At 40.9% G+C, this 15,491-nt stretch overlaps 1 protein-coding gene across 1 annotated transcript in view; it reads right to left on the reverse strand.

Annotated features, from left to right (window-relative positions):
- Nucleotides 1–15,120, reverse strand: part of LOC109032661 (G-protein coupled receptor 158 smog) — a 193,281-nt gene extending 178,161 nt beyond the window's left edge. Inside the window, exon 1 of the mRNA XM_072302120.1 lies at nt 14,871–15,120. The gene's annotated coding sequence lies outside the window, so the exon portion shown is untranslated. The remainder of the gene's footprint in view (nt 1–14,870) is intronic.
- Nucleotides 15,121–15,491: the final 371 nt, after the last annotated feature.

Below are 15,491 nucleotides of genomic sequence, written 5' to 3' on the forward strand. Positions count from 1 at the left end.
CAGCATATTTTCTCACTTATAAACCTATTTTTCTACAATTTCCCATTTCAGAAAAACATTATGAGCAAACACCAGTGAAAAAGGACAAATTAAAATCCTCTCCATTCTAATAAAATCATTTTTAAGATGCTCGATGGACGGGGTGAGGAAGGGAAGTTCAAAGTCCAACTTAGGCGATTTCAATTAGTCTGTCCTGGAGACTTCGACGATTTCGCTGGCCGCGATGCAACTTCTGGGAGCGCGTAGCGGCCAGGGGGCGGTGCCCCCTGGTAGTGGTTAGAATAGAAAAGAGAAGTTTTAAATAGGTGCTTCTCAAAAACCGCGTTTTTTCAACCGCAAAACCCAAACCATCACGAGTCCAGTTGGGATGTAAGCGGGTGGGAATAGAGAGAGAAGGGCGCGTCCAGGTGGAAATAAATGAGTGCAAAAGCGTCCGGAAAGGTGAGCTGGCCGAGCTGTCAGACTGTCGCCTGAACGTGTCAGACAGCGAGTCGATAAAGTATATACTGACAGCCAATTCCGAGTCATCAATAAAGCTCCCAGTCAGTGGCGTGGCGTGAATTGCGATATATCGATTGTTTTGCCATTTAAACATGTGGAAAAGTATCGATAAACAGGGTGTTCGCAGCGAACACCTTAATAATCGATTCTTTACCATAGGTTTAAATGGCATAAAAATCGATATATCGCAATTCACGCCACGCCACTGCTCCCAGTCCTGAGGCAGAACCCGCGGTCGTTGGCTTCCTTGTCAGACAAAGACGCCGCGCCGCAGTAACAAAACTCGAAAAGTGAAAACGTCTGTCGCTAACTTTTCAGAATTACCCCCCCCCCCCCCCCATCTCTGTTTCACGTCCTCTCCTCAAAGCCCGACGGATGGAAAATGTGCGCGGATTTTGCTTTGGATCCAACGAGAACACGAGAAAAAATCGATTGTTGATTTTAACATTCATAATGTTTAAAAAATGCGCGACATGTGGATCGCATTCAGCAAAAAGGAACCAGCGTGATTACGTTGTTATAAAATTCTTGTCTCTTCATAATTTTCCAAAAAATGTATCAAAATAGTAAATAGCTTTTTCCTCCCACTAAAATATTATTCATTTCAAAGGGAAATAATTTTTTAAATTTTATTACTGCACATATTTTATATGGTTTTTTTTTTTTTTTTTTTTTTTTTTTTTTTTTTTTTTTTTTTTTATCGATTCAACTGAGAATAATCCATGCAGAGTATGCAAACATTTCAAAATCATGAGCTGAAAAACGCTGACTCCACGAGTTTAAATATTAGAGCATAACAGAGCGGAGCGGCGCGGCATGATGCCAGCGCGGAACAACCTAACCAAGCGGCGCCTACAAACCGAAAGGGATACTTCACGCATTACGCAATGCTTGAAGTATCCCTTTAGGTTTGTAGGCGCCAAAGCGCGTTCCGCGCTGGCATCATGTTACGCCGTGCCACGGCGCTTCAAGCAACTATTTCACAACAGAGGTGTTGCACAATGCACAGTATCATACGATATTGAAGACGCTCCAACATGTCAAGAACGACAGGCATTCTTAAGAGTGCGGAGCTTTCCTCGCAAAATAAATCTAATGCCGCACAAAAAGAGATCGGTAATCCAAATACTCACTCAGTACTAGCATCCGTATTTAATAACGTTTGGTAGATTTCTTGAATTTCATTAGAGAAAAAAGTAACTCGATTAAGGCGAAAATATTCTCGAGCTTTATGTTTTTTTAAGGAGAAGAAAAAGTTACACAATTTTGAAAATACTGTAATCGCGCTGGTCCCTTTTGCTAAATGCGATTCAAGAATCAAATGCTGATTTTACAATAAAAAATACTAACTCAACATTTAGTTTGATCATTTAATCGTGGACGTAGTTAAAGTAGCATTTTTCTTTATTGCGAAGTCAGCATTTATACTTGTTGCGCATTTTTTCAACATCATGAATGCTGAAGCAACATGAAATTTTATTCCGTGAATATTCCATGAATATTTACTGCAGTAAGGTTGCTTTAGGCTCATGAGTAATAACGGTATGCTGTTACGAGAATTCTATTTTGATAGCTAGCTAGAGTGCGAAACCAGGAATCTACTTTCGCGATGTTGTAGACTTCCCTTCATACTTTATTTTTTCCATGGAAAACTAGTCAACTTAATTTCTTGAAAACTTCCTTAATTATTCATCTCTGTAATTGGAATATTCTGGGTAAACTCCAAACTATGAAGTTCGCTTGTTCCTCTCCGAAAAAATAAAATAGGAGAGGAGATTTCGAAACTGCGCAATGGAGACGCACATAGTCTCACACTTTGGCCATCGATATATCTCAAAAGAGAATTGGTTCGCTCAATACAGAAGTAACGTTACCACACAACATGATGTCTGACTTCCTCTGTGTCTAATTTTTTTTTACAGGAAGCTGAGCAACATTCTGCTTGAAAACTATTAGGGTCGTCAGTAAACAAACGTTCCTAACGGCCGAAAGGCGTCCAAAATTGTATGCCTCTCAACGCACGTGCAGTTAGGGCAAGCAGGAGTTATCGTAAGATAAAGGCACCTCCGTCAAAAGAAGAGAGAAAGCCATTAAAACGATCTTAGGATGCGCTGAGAGCACGGGAAACTCCGAAACGCCTTCAACTGTTTGGATATGCAACAAAGACAACCGTGAAGCACGAATAGTTGCGTGCACGCTGTTAATGACAAAACAGAAGGCGCACTGCTGTCGCTTTCCTCTTTCCTGCGTGTTGTGTGAGGAATGTCCTCCCGTTCCAAAGCAAGTTGACAGATATTTTCAGGACTTTTGTTCGTTGCATTTTGTAGTGAAAAAAATGTGCAGTTAGGCTAATTTCGGTTAAATCTATTTAAAAAGAAGAAAAAGAAGAACGAGAAAAGAGGGAAAAGAGAACGGATCAAACAGGAAAAAAGAGAAACGAGAAAAATGATAGGATTAAGATTGAGAAGCAGGATAGGAAGGAAAAAGGAGAAAATAAAACTGAAAAAATTCGGAAAAAAGGAATTATACTTCTTTTTCTTTTTTCTGCCTACTTTTCCTCTACCTTCCTTTCCTGTTCTACTCCACTCATTCCATTTCTTCTTCTATTCATGCTTATCATTATGCTAACTCTTACGTTTTCGTCCTCTTTCCTTCTTTCTCTTTATTTCCTCTTCTTCCATTCCTCGAATTATCTCTTTCCTTCTTCCTCCATCTTCATCGTCTTTTCCTTCCTGTTCTTCATCTTTGCTTTCCTCTCCATCTTTTTCTCTGTTTTCTATTCCTCCTACTATTCTCCTCCCTAGCTCTTTTTTCATCTTCTTCTTGCTTCCATTTGTTTCAATTCCTACTGCATCCTCAGCTGACAAACGCCAGTAGTCCCAAGATTCAAGCCTGTCAGACAAGTGTTAAGAAGGGCAATTTCCCCTCAACAAATCGTCGCTTGGCTGTCAAAAGGACACAACGACACTTACAGATGAACCCGGGAAAGCATTGAATGATATGGAGTACATGGTTCATCGCGTGGTGTAATTACGTCAGGAGGGCGACGAAATTTTCTTTAGAGCACCCACGCGGGACCAGGCTCGATGCCGCTGGAGCCAGTCACGAGACAATACTCGCGGTGTATTGACCTGTCGCGGGAGTTCGACAGCCGAAGTCGAGGCTTAGGCTGGAAGCGAGGCGTAAATCGATTTATTCTCATGTGAAGCTATGACAAAGAATCGATTATTGAATAATCGATCCTTTCTAATAGGTTTAAATGGCAGATTAATCGGAGTCTCTCAGCTGAAGTCGGGACCTAGGCTAAAGGCGCGGCGTGAATCGATTTATTCTCATTGAAGCTATGATGAAGAATCGATTATTGAATAATCGATCCTTTTTCATAGGTTTAAATTGCAGATAATCGAGTTTCAAGTTGAGTCGGGCTAGGGTAAAGGCGCGGCGTGAGTCGATTATCTCATTGAAGCTAGATGAAGAATCGATTATTGAACAATCGAACCTTTTCATAGGTTTAAATTGCAGATTAATCGGTGTCTCTCGGCCGGAGTCGGGGCCTAGGCTGAAGGCGCGGCGTGAATCGATTTATTCTCATTCGAAACTATGATAAAGAATCGATTAGTAAAAAATCGATCAATTTTCATAGGTTTAAATGACAGATGAATCAAATCATCGCAAAGCAACGGGCCGGGCGTGAAAATCACCGCAGGGCGCCGGGAAAAATGAAATCGAATACGCGGGAAAACGAACGAAATTAGAAAATCCTCGCCGAACAATGGATCGAGTCAATAGGAGAGCTCGGACAAAATTCGGAAACTTTAAACGCCTGTAACTCCGTCTCTACAAAACTCTCAGGTTCTAAAAGTGGTTCTATGAGTTTCCTCGTGAAATTTTCTTCCAGAAGCACCATTTATACTTCAAAATGTGACAAAATAAACATAAAAAATTGCAATTTCAGTAACAAAATTGATGTCCGGCCTCTTTCATTGACGCGATCCACCGTGCGCCGTGTCCCGACAGCGCGTTGCGTCGGCGTTCAAGCGCGTTTAAGCCTCCAGCAACGTCAGTTTCCCGGGTTTTGCTCGGCTCCAAATGAGTATTCATTCGATATCGCGTTTTCATGGAGATATACGTGCAGTCAGCCGGTTTTTTCATGTCGTAGGATTTGAATGCGAGACGGATCTGTTGCACATGCAAGAGATGTATCGTTAACCCCAGCCGAGTCTTGGGACTTCTACACTGTTGAAAATCCCGGAGCGAAATTCACGCTTACTCAGTTGCTATTTTGACCACCTGTTACTCTGAATGCATGGATCCGGCGCGAAATAAGCTCGGCGCAAATTTCGCGCTCTGGCGGGAGTGAAAATCTGACAGGCAAACGTAAAACGGAACTGCCGCAGTATGGATTCGAACTCGAGTCGCGGCGATGATAGACGAGTGCACTATCACTTTGCCATTCGGCGCTCGTACTGATTTTTAACGGGATGGCAAATTTTTAGCCCAAAAATTAATCCAATGTAACCCCCAAAGAAAAGCTAACCATAAGTTATCAACCACACGTTTAGGTTACTCCTCATTCTACTCCTATTAACACGAGTATTACTTTTTCTCACTGTAAAAGTGAGGCTGAAACTTGTAATTTTGTGAATAGTAACTATATAATCCGGGTTAAATAAACGGAAAGTTTAAAGCCATTGAGTGTTAGGTTTTTTATTGAAAAAATAAAATGCGAGAGACAAAAATTAGGATATCAGGCAAAAATTTCAAATGGCGTGTAATGCAATTAGGCCGATTGCGGTTGAATCTGTTGAATCAGTTGAACTTCATTTCGCAATTATAAATTACAATTCCTGACTCATTTGTAAAATTACTCGCCTGCATACAGAAACTAATGGCACGAACGTTGTTTCTGAAGTAAATTGAAAATTAAAGGTCCTAATTGCAAAATGTGGTCCAATTCGTCAAATCCTCCATCACTCGCACTGCCGTGCCAAAGAAAAACGCCGTATGAACATTCAAGAGTTGCCAAATTTTCTCCGATAAAATTTGTACAATCGAGGAAAGCCATGAATATTTCTCCTTGAAATTTTCAGGAACTTTAGTTGAAATTGCGAACCGAATTACCTGAAAAATTGGAGGAAAAATATTTACAAATTTTACCAGAAGTTCGTGATTTATCGAGGGAAATTTGGCAACACCTGAAGGTTCATACGGCGTTTTTCCTCAGCACGGCAGCTCACCACACCAACGTTACACCAAAAAACACGCAAGAACACACAAATTTAAGGATGAATCAAGTCCTGCATGTAAAAGAAAACGGAACAAGGTAGTTTACCCGCATCCTGAAAACATTTTCACTGTAACGTCTAACGGGCAGAAACCACCCAACTCAAGCGGTCCCCTTACGTAAATCCACACTTTTTGCTTAGCTCGGCAATCATCATCGCTCCTCTGACGTAAAAACGTATATGGATTTCCAAACGAGCCCTGCTCTCCGTATAACTCTACGCTTTTCGGGGCTCATGCAGTAATAAAGACGCGTCTTCACGTCAAAGGAGCGACGACCGACGTGCGGTCGTTTCCCGGTGAAGTCATCGATTCGCTGCTTTGTCCCAAACGCCTCTGGAATACGAGATACCCTCACAATTCGCCGCTCCTCCGGCGTTAAAACGTAACACCATATCCACATGAGCCCTGGTAAGCATGAATTCACATGTAAAATAGGGCTCACGTATAAATCGAGATACGCTTTTACGTTAGGGGGGCGAGGAATTCAGCCGTCTTTTTCCCATGAGTGCTGACGAGAGGAGACAGGGTAGGTCGAGTTCCTTCGGCTAAATTTGACATCGTAAACTCGTATTTCGTCCTCGCGGAATGATTGATTTTCTAACGTTTAAAGGCAGAGCGCGTGACGGCTCTTGTCGTTAAAATTCGACTTGTGTATTTCTGTGACGGATAAATGTTTGCGGCGTCCATAGGAAAAAGGACATTAGCTCATTGTAGAGTACTTTTCGGTTGAACGACTTTCCTTGAGTTCTGTCGAAAAGTCGGCCTTTCAGATTGTGATGGCCAATTTATGGACGGAAAAAATTTTGATTTTACATCTTGAATATTTGAAAAGGGAACGACAACTGATCACATTTTGCAATTAGGCACATTCAATTCTGGTTCATCCATCAAATAAGCACCTATCCGCATCGGAAATCTAATAATGTACATGTCGAAGGTGGAACTGCTGGGCCACATGCCTCGTTTGCGGTGTATAAAAAACCTCCGCCTCAACTTATTTCATTTTTGGAAGGAGAACGAACCAATATCATTCCTTACAGTTTCCACAGAGTATGTTCTTCGCACAGAGAAGAAAAATCACGGTGATTTTCAAGAATTGACGTTGAGTGGTATTCCATTGAAAAAATAAAGTGTGATGCGAAGTCTAAAATGTCGCAGTGATATACGTGGTTTGGTAGTTTCACCATCGATATGTGTATTACTTCTGAAATGAGCCACGAAATAGTAGTTTCTCGATGCAAAATTGTGTCGAACTCTCAAGATTCTAAATTAATATTTAACCCTCAGATTCCCAAGCCACGTCAAATTTACCCGAAGACTGCTAAAGGCACAAGCCCCGTGGGTTATGAGGCTGGTGCATACGGTATTTAGACATGCGTCTTAAAATAAACACTGTAAAAAGGAATCAGCCATCAAATCGAAAAGAAGAAAAAATTCGAGTGCCAAGAATTTTTTTTTGACAACTACCCTTAGAAATCTCAAACCGGGTCGAGTAGAACCAACTATCTTTTCTGGGTGAGTATTGAAGCCGTCATACGCAAGCTTTAGATACAGGCCTACAATACTCCTTAGAAAAGAATCAGACATCAAATTGAATAAAAGAAGAGAAATGAATCTAGTGCGAGCTCAGCCGAAGATGGAAGGGACGTAATCGAGCCTCGTTTTCAACTTTTCCTCCGAATCTAAGCGACACCTCATCGGCAGCATAGAGCGGAGCACTGCGAGTTCACGTCACGCGCCAAAGCGCCTTCAAATTTGCAGACGCAACACGGACATCCATCAAGTACGAATAGTTGTATCTCTGCGCCGTCGTCAACGCGCGTCATTTCCCTCGCTCTTTTACCATGTATTGGCTCGTGTCTCATTTTTAGTAGTGCTTCAAGGCCATGCGAACGCCACAGTCGAAGATGGGAAAGATGTAATCGGGCCTCGTTTTTTAACTTATCTCTCGAATTTGAGCGAAATCTCATTAAGAGCATAGAGCGGAGCATTGCGAGTTTATGCCTCACACCATTTCGCCTTCAATTTATGAATGAACTTCGTGAGGAGAAAAAATCGCATTACTGGGTTAAACATCAAAGAATTTTACATCCTAGAATGCTAAATTGATTGTTGCGGTGGATATACGATAGCACCTCTTGAATTGCCGTTCACTTCTCCTCGCGATATCTGGAGTGACGAATCAACACTTTTTTCCGTGCTCACTCAAATGCTTTGAAAACTAGATTGAGAGCGATTTAATTTATTTTTGTGCCGAAAAAAGTACTGAATTTTGTTTACAATCCAGAAATACCTTGCCTTAAACAAATCAGATTACGATTATCTTCAAATATCTTTCTTTCAGAATATTTCTCTGAATCGCGAACTTCAATCTTTCTCATTGGTTCCAATTTAGATTGATATTTTTGGTATTGCTTTTTCCGAAAATTTTTATGGAGCCCTCCTTTATTTTGTTGTAACAATAACTCAATTTTTGGGTTTTCGTATCCTAAGGCCTGGTTTTTTGTTCACGGCCCTTCATTACTTAAATACACTCCTTTCTCATCGCCTATTCTACACAAACAACTAAAGAGAGAGGGAACAACTAGACAACAACCTATAGACAGAGAGATCACTTACTCCCCAGCTCTATTTCTGCGAGAGATTTTCCCCACTTTTCAGAATATTTAATTCAATGAAAAAAAAGTTTTAAAAAAAACTCGCAAAGCACTTTAGTTTGCCTTAACTAGTATAAATTGCACGTCTGGATCAAAACCAGAGACCAATTTAACGGTTACTCCCGGCGTGACTTATTCCAGGAATAACGTGGCGTTATTCCCGGTATAATTCGGACTCAAGATGGAAAATGAAGAGACTACATTTTTTCCTTAAAATAACACCCGGCTTGAAAACTCAAATAATCTCCCACCGCTTTGAATTTGATGATGTCAGACCGTGGTTGCCACATCGTATTTCCAAATCGGCACCTTTTTTCAAATAATCATATGCTATCGTATGAAATCATAAGTGTAATGCGTAACTCGTAACGTCTGAGGCGTAAAGCTCTTGGGGAAGGAGGGGTTGGGGGGTGGACTGCAAAGCGGCCAGGGGGTGTACCCCCTGTCTTGATCTTCAAAGTTGACATTTTACCCCGCAATCGGGCAAACTCGACCGACAGTGACGAAACCGAGACGGAAAGAAACTTTTAAGACCTCCAACTTAGAGATTCTTTTGCAAGTCTGTTTAACTTTCCTGTTTAATCACCGATTCCGTGTTGACTCTGTGCAGAATCCGCTTTTTAATGACCCTTTTGCGCCCTGTTTAAAAGATGCGAGCCCTTCATTTATTTTAAAGAGAAACATTTTACGTACACCATCTACCCTTTGCGACTTGGGCCGTGGCGCTTTCAGACTGCAACGTCGATGGAAGCTGAATCGGCATGAGGCGTGAGGGATTGGAGTTGAGATAATATTTTTCACCTTGAAAAGGAGGCTTCCTTGCCTTTTCCCATCTCTACTTGAGGTAAATCGGCGTATGAACCATGGGGCGTGATGATTATCTAATTTCCTCCGATAAATTTTCTGTAAAACTCATGAACTTCTTCCCTTGACATTTTTAGAGACTTTCATTCGCAATAGAGAATTTGCAAGTGTTTGAAATTTGATGAATTTTGTGTTTAAGTGGAAACTACTGAGTGAACTGAACACGAGTCGTCTTGGTGCATGAATTGAACAATTATTGGAGAAATAAGTCATTTGCATAACCTATGCCAAAGAATCTTTTCATATCTCGTCACCTTTCGGTCAAAGTATCACAAGCGCCATGCGACGTTTAAGAATTGTCACCGTCATTTTATTTGTTTGCAGAGAAATTGTTCAATAAAGCCGTCCGAAAATTTCACGGAATTTTCTTTGGGCTGCCGATAATATTCAGCGAAATTTTGAAACAGATTCAACCAACAATTTCTCTGTAAAAAAAGTAAAATAGTGACGAAAATTTTGAAATGTCTCATGGCGCTTGTGATACTTTGGCCAGAAAGGGACCATCTCGTCCAATCGTCTCCGACGTGCGATTCCAGAGAGGAAACATTTGACGTAATTTTCTTTTTCAGGCCTCTTCTGGTAGTCGCACATTGAGAGCTTCCGCCGTAAATTTCATCTCGCCTAACTCCATCACACATCTCAAAAGAAACCACCGGAATCTCAGATTCGGCCGGAACGACATCCCTTATTAAAACGCGACGAGAGCGCTAGGCGAAACCTCCACTCTCCCCTAGCTGCTCCGGTGACAAAATTAATCCTCCCCGTTTCGGGACACCCCCCCCCCCCCCCGAGTTCGAAGAAGCACCCCGATGGACGGCGCCGAGTGTTCCCGCGTCCGTCATAAATGTTTTAAATATCTTCCGCCTCCCGCATTTCGCCCGCGGCGTTGGGGGCGGTTTCCCCTGAATAATGCGTTCCCTCGCCGCCGCCGCACAATGGGTTGAGTCAATAGGAGAGTTCGGACAAAATTTGGAAACTTTAAACGCTTATAACTCTGTTCATACAATACTTTGCGGTTCTCAAAGTGGTTTCATTGGTTTCCTCGCGAAATCTGTCTACAGAAAGCACCCCTTAAAGTTTAAAATGTGACGAAATAAACATCAAAATTTGCAGTTTTAGTCAAAAATTTCATGTCCGGCTTCTGTGATTGACTCGATCCACTGTGCGCCGCCGCCGCGATATGCATCAGGTTGGGGTTAACGGCGGTATTTCCGAGGGAGGGAGAGAGCGCAGAGCACGTTACCGGCACTCCCGAGATAAATTTAGTCTTCGCCCGCGGCACACCTGCGCCGAATCGAATTATCCCTAATGTAAATTGGGCCCGGGACAGACGCCGAAGCCAAACTTATTCGCGGTGAAAGCTGGTTCTGTTCAGGGAAAAACTCGGGGGCTAATGTAGCGTGCCTGCCAGGTAGGCAACGCGCACGACTGTGGGCACTGCTCAGAACGCCAAGGCGGCGGGAAAGTCAATCTGTATGGTTTTGTTTGCCTTCTGTTCGTTTTTGAAAAGGCGAGGTAGGCAACTTGCAACTGTTTACCTGTTTCTAATTTATAAGGCTGATTGTGAGCTGAGCCATACTGCCGAGCTTAGGAAAAACGCCGTAAAAGTGTTTAGAAGCTGCCAAATTTCCTCTGATAAAACACGAATTGTCAAGGTATTTTGTGGATAAGTTTCTTTCAATTCTTCGGAGAATTTAATTTGTAATTTGGTCTAAGATATCTGAAAAGTTCAAAGAAAAACACCCACAAATTTCCTCAAAAATGAATGTTTTATGAAGAAAACATTGGCAATATACCGATGTTCATACGGCGTTTTTCGTGGCATAGCAGCGTTAAAGTAAAACTTATTCGCAGCGAAGCTCATTTTGTTCGATAAATAACTCCTATTCGAAAATTCTCGCTGAGTCAAGAGGAGATTCCCTCGCCTCGAACAATATTTCTGTTATTTCAAAGAGACGTTCTGTCATTTTTAAGAGATTTTCAGTTGATTCAATGGAATCCTCTTCAGGAATTATTAACCGGAATTGTTTTCTCAGTGAACCGTTGAATACATTCGACGTCGTCTAATATCTTCTCATTTCATTTTATTGACAGAAAGCTAAGCCAAACTCGAAATTGAAATATTGTGAGTATATTCATTATTTTCTGAAAGAAACTGTCAAACCAATTTTAGGCGTCACATTGTTTAATTTTCTGTCAGAAACAATAAAATAAATCATGACAAGAAATCAGGGAATACGTACGGAGTCGCATATTGCGTGGTTTTTCAAGAGTCTAAAAGTAATTAATAGAAGCCGGACCACGGTTAGACATGTTTATTCACTCTTTGCAGGGTTGGCACAGAATTTAGAGAATGAAATTCCCTGACATTTCATGTTTCCTAACAATTGAGGATATACCAAATGCTTCAGAAGACATGATTTGAAATAGTTTGCAGGCAAAATTTGTCGTTGGAAACGTCAGAGCTATTTTAGAAAGGAAAAAAAGTGACCTAACAATTTTTCCCTGATTTTTTCGTCATGTTCCCTGACATTTCCAGGTTTACCCTGACTTTTTTAAAATTCCCTGACATTTCCCGGTTTCCCAAGTATTTTCTGACTGTGGCAACCTTGTCTTTATTAACGCAGTTTATTTAAATCAGAAAAAGTGCGATGTAGTAAGGCTATCTCTGGTTATACCGTCCAAATTGCCGTGTAACCCAGGGTTTTTCTCTCTTTCTATTTTTTTTTCTCGCCATCTAAAGCTTAACTAGTGTAGCATGAGAGGCGCATTTTCACTAGTGTGACACGAGCTACCATTGCCTTGTCTAGATTCAGTCACCTCGTGTTTTATATTACCTTTTGCTTTCGCCCCCGGATGAATAATGCAATTTTGAATGTAGACCTGAGCACTGACATTCCCCAACTTTCGACGCTTTCTATTGAAAAATGGGACCGCCGAGAGAGATAGGTAGCTGCATATGTACCCGGCTTCGTGATATTAATACCTACCGCCTCGCGGGTTGCATATCCGCCACGGCGCGGAGCAATTTGTACGCTTTATGTCCCTGGGGAAAATATTTCCCGAGTAAAATAGGGGGAACGCGCGCGGAGAAGCTCAGGCTGGTTCGCACCGAACTTTAAAAACAATGGGAACGGCATGAAAAATCTCCTTTAAAGTTGGAAAGTGCAATTTATGTAAAAGTTTTTATCCTTGCGATTATCAGGGGCTCTAATGAGCCTGGAAGGAGCTGGATCCAATCTTATAACGGTCGAGAGAAAAATTAAAAGGAACTCACTGTTGGTAGTGATGGGCCTATACTGCCGCTCTAAGAAAGAACGTCAAATGAGTATTTGGAGGTTGCCAAATGTCGCCGGCAAATCTATTCATTTTAGACAAAAAGTATGCGCATTTTACCTTGAAATTTTAAGGTGTGCTCTTGTTGATTTTTGTAGATTGTCAAAAACACTATTAAAAATGAAAGGAAAATGCACGTACATTTTCAGGCAAATCCAATTCGTATTAGCAGACACTCGGCTACATTCAAATATCTTTAAGACGTTTAGCACAGAAGTATATTCATATCGATGCCTAAAGTTTGAAACCGCATACCTCCGTTGCGGTGTTCAAAAATTCCCCCTCCTATTTTATTATTTTGAGGAGGGACAAGCCAACTGACCAATAGCCCATGACGTCAAATTCAAGAATCATTATGTTTGAGCGAAGCATTTTTTTATTTCAATGTATATGTCTGTTAAGACACCGTTCAATCACTCACAAGCGATCACAGCAAACCATTCACAGCAATTCTGCTGTGCTAAGGAAAAACGATGAACCTTCGTCAGTTGCCAAGTTTCCTTTGATTAAAAACGAATTCTCGGGGAAACTTGTGAATATTTTCCGTTCAATTTTTCATAGAATTTTCTTCGCAATTAGATCTAAATTATCTGAAAATTTCAAGAGAAAATATTTATAACTTTCCTCAAAAATAAACGTTTTAGTGGGGAAAATCTGGCGACTCTAAAACGTTCCTACGGCCTTTTTCCTTGGCATAGCAGATTGCTCTCCCTGAACTTTCCTGATAGAGACGGAAGCTTAAACTTACAGTTGTGTAATTACAATGGCTCGGCACTTTTTAGATTTGAAATTAAATTAGCCTCAATCAGTGGGTGGTTTCGCCGTTGCACCGCATTTTACAATTCGTTGGAATCTCAATAAATAAACCATACTATGAAAAAAAAAAACTTTTTATCACAAGAAGACTTAGTTAACTGGTACCATGTTAGTGCTAAAAAAAGTGGTATTTGATTTATTTTTTTTTTTTTTTTTTTTTTTTTTTTTTTTTGACGGAATAAAATGTTTCAATATCAATTCAACCAATTATCAACTAATAACTATGAGTCATTCATTCTGATTATCTTGAGTAACTAAATCTTAGCACAATAGCATAAAAGCGAGCAAATAATATACACTACACTAAGTTGCACTATAAGTAAGTATGCTAGTATGTAGACTAGAGTGATAGAACTAAAGTAATAATATTAAAATACGAAGTGAATCACAGAAAATTTATTGAGCAAATAACGATTATTTACAAAATGTGCGATTGAATGAAGCAGGTGTACTGATATTATAATACAAAAATTACGTTTATCTACAAGGAAACTTTTTTAGAGAAAAAAAAATCAAAGGAAATCAGATGTTGTAGCTACCGGCAAAACTAGTAAAAACACTACACTAAAGACATAAACTTCGTAAATTAATACTAAAATACGCTCAAAAAATTAATAAATTAAATAATGAAATTTATACAAAATTATTAAAGCCCTTTGGGTATTGAAGGCTTGTAAGAGTTTTTCCTTAAAATATTTTGAGTCATAAACAAACGCTTTTGTTTTTGAAATAGATTTTTAATAATTATTACCATTTTTTTTAAAAAAAAACATAAAATATAAAATTAAATCAGATAAAAACTAAAATAATCCTCTTTTGATGCGTAGAATGTTTTCATTTTTTATTTTCGCTTGTAAAAGTAACAAAATCACATGAGTGCATGAAAATACGGATAAGAAAGGTTACAATATTATTTTGGACTTCGCCTCTGGAAGAAGATAGAGAATGTATCAAAGCTAACTTTGGTTTCACTGGAAAAAAAACACCTTGGATCTAGAGTCCAGACTCTTAAAAACATCGACAAGAAAAAATACTCTCGATTCAATCAGATTTGAGCTTAAATCAAGAACCAAGCCTCTTAATTTGAGCGGATTTCCTTTTGATTTAAGCTAAAATCTGATTGAATCAAGAGTATTTTTTCTTGTAAATGTTTTCAAAAGTCTGGACTCTAGATCCAATGTGTTTTTTTCCCCAGTGTTGACAAAGAAAAAGGATTCTCCCACCATTAGTCGTCTCAATTTTTCGATGATTGAATCGCAGAAATCGCAAACCATTTACCGTCAAAAAATACAGCCGAAGACCAAACATAATGTTCGCGAGGGAGAATCACCATAGCAATATTAAAACAACGAAAAGGAAAACAGAAGCCAACAAGTTCCCGAAACTCGGGATAATGAATTGTAAACAAACCTGTTTATTCCTCCGTCACGGCGCTCGTATCACTCCATGTCACCAGTCACTCCGAATTCCGAGCAAACACGAGGCACAACCAAGGAAACACACCGCGAAACACACCACCGTGGGAATCCGCACAGGACACGCACGAAATCGAGACAAAAAAAACTCCCACCGACGGAGCGCCTTCACCCGCGACGCACGAACGCTTCGCTTGAGGTATCGCGCTGGTATGCAGGCGCAGTGAGCTCAAACGAAAGTGGTCGAGGATACTGTTCTCACTCGGGAGCGCCGGAGCATTTTCGACCCCTCCACCCCCAGACCCCTCCCCCCCTCCAGACCCGAGTCTCGGCGCCTGCCTGAATTATCCGGGCATCCCCCTCCCGCGCTATCATGGATTTTCTTTGTATCCCCCCCTCGCGCCCGACTCCTCCCCTCTTCATCCCTGCTCGGGGGATGTTTCGAGGGTGTTTTAAAATGCGGTTTTTCCGGGCGTTTTATCTTGTATCCGAAATGCAGGCGGATGACCCAGGTGCCGGGGCCGTAAAAGGCGTCGTCCCCGAAATTCCGGGCTCATTGATGGGGGCTGAGTAGACGGTTGAATCCGGTGCGTCCGACAGGGGGCGCCACCGGAGC

Source organism: Bemisia tabaci, chromosome 7 (genome assembly GCF_918797505.1).
Source record: "Bemisia tabaci chromosome 7, PGI_BMITA_v3".
Taxonomy (NCBI): Eukaryota; Metazoa; Arthropoda; class Insecta; order Hemiptera; family Aleyrodidae; genus Bemisia; species Bemisia tabaci.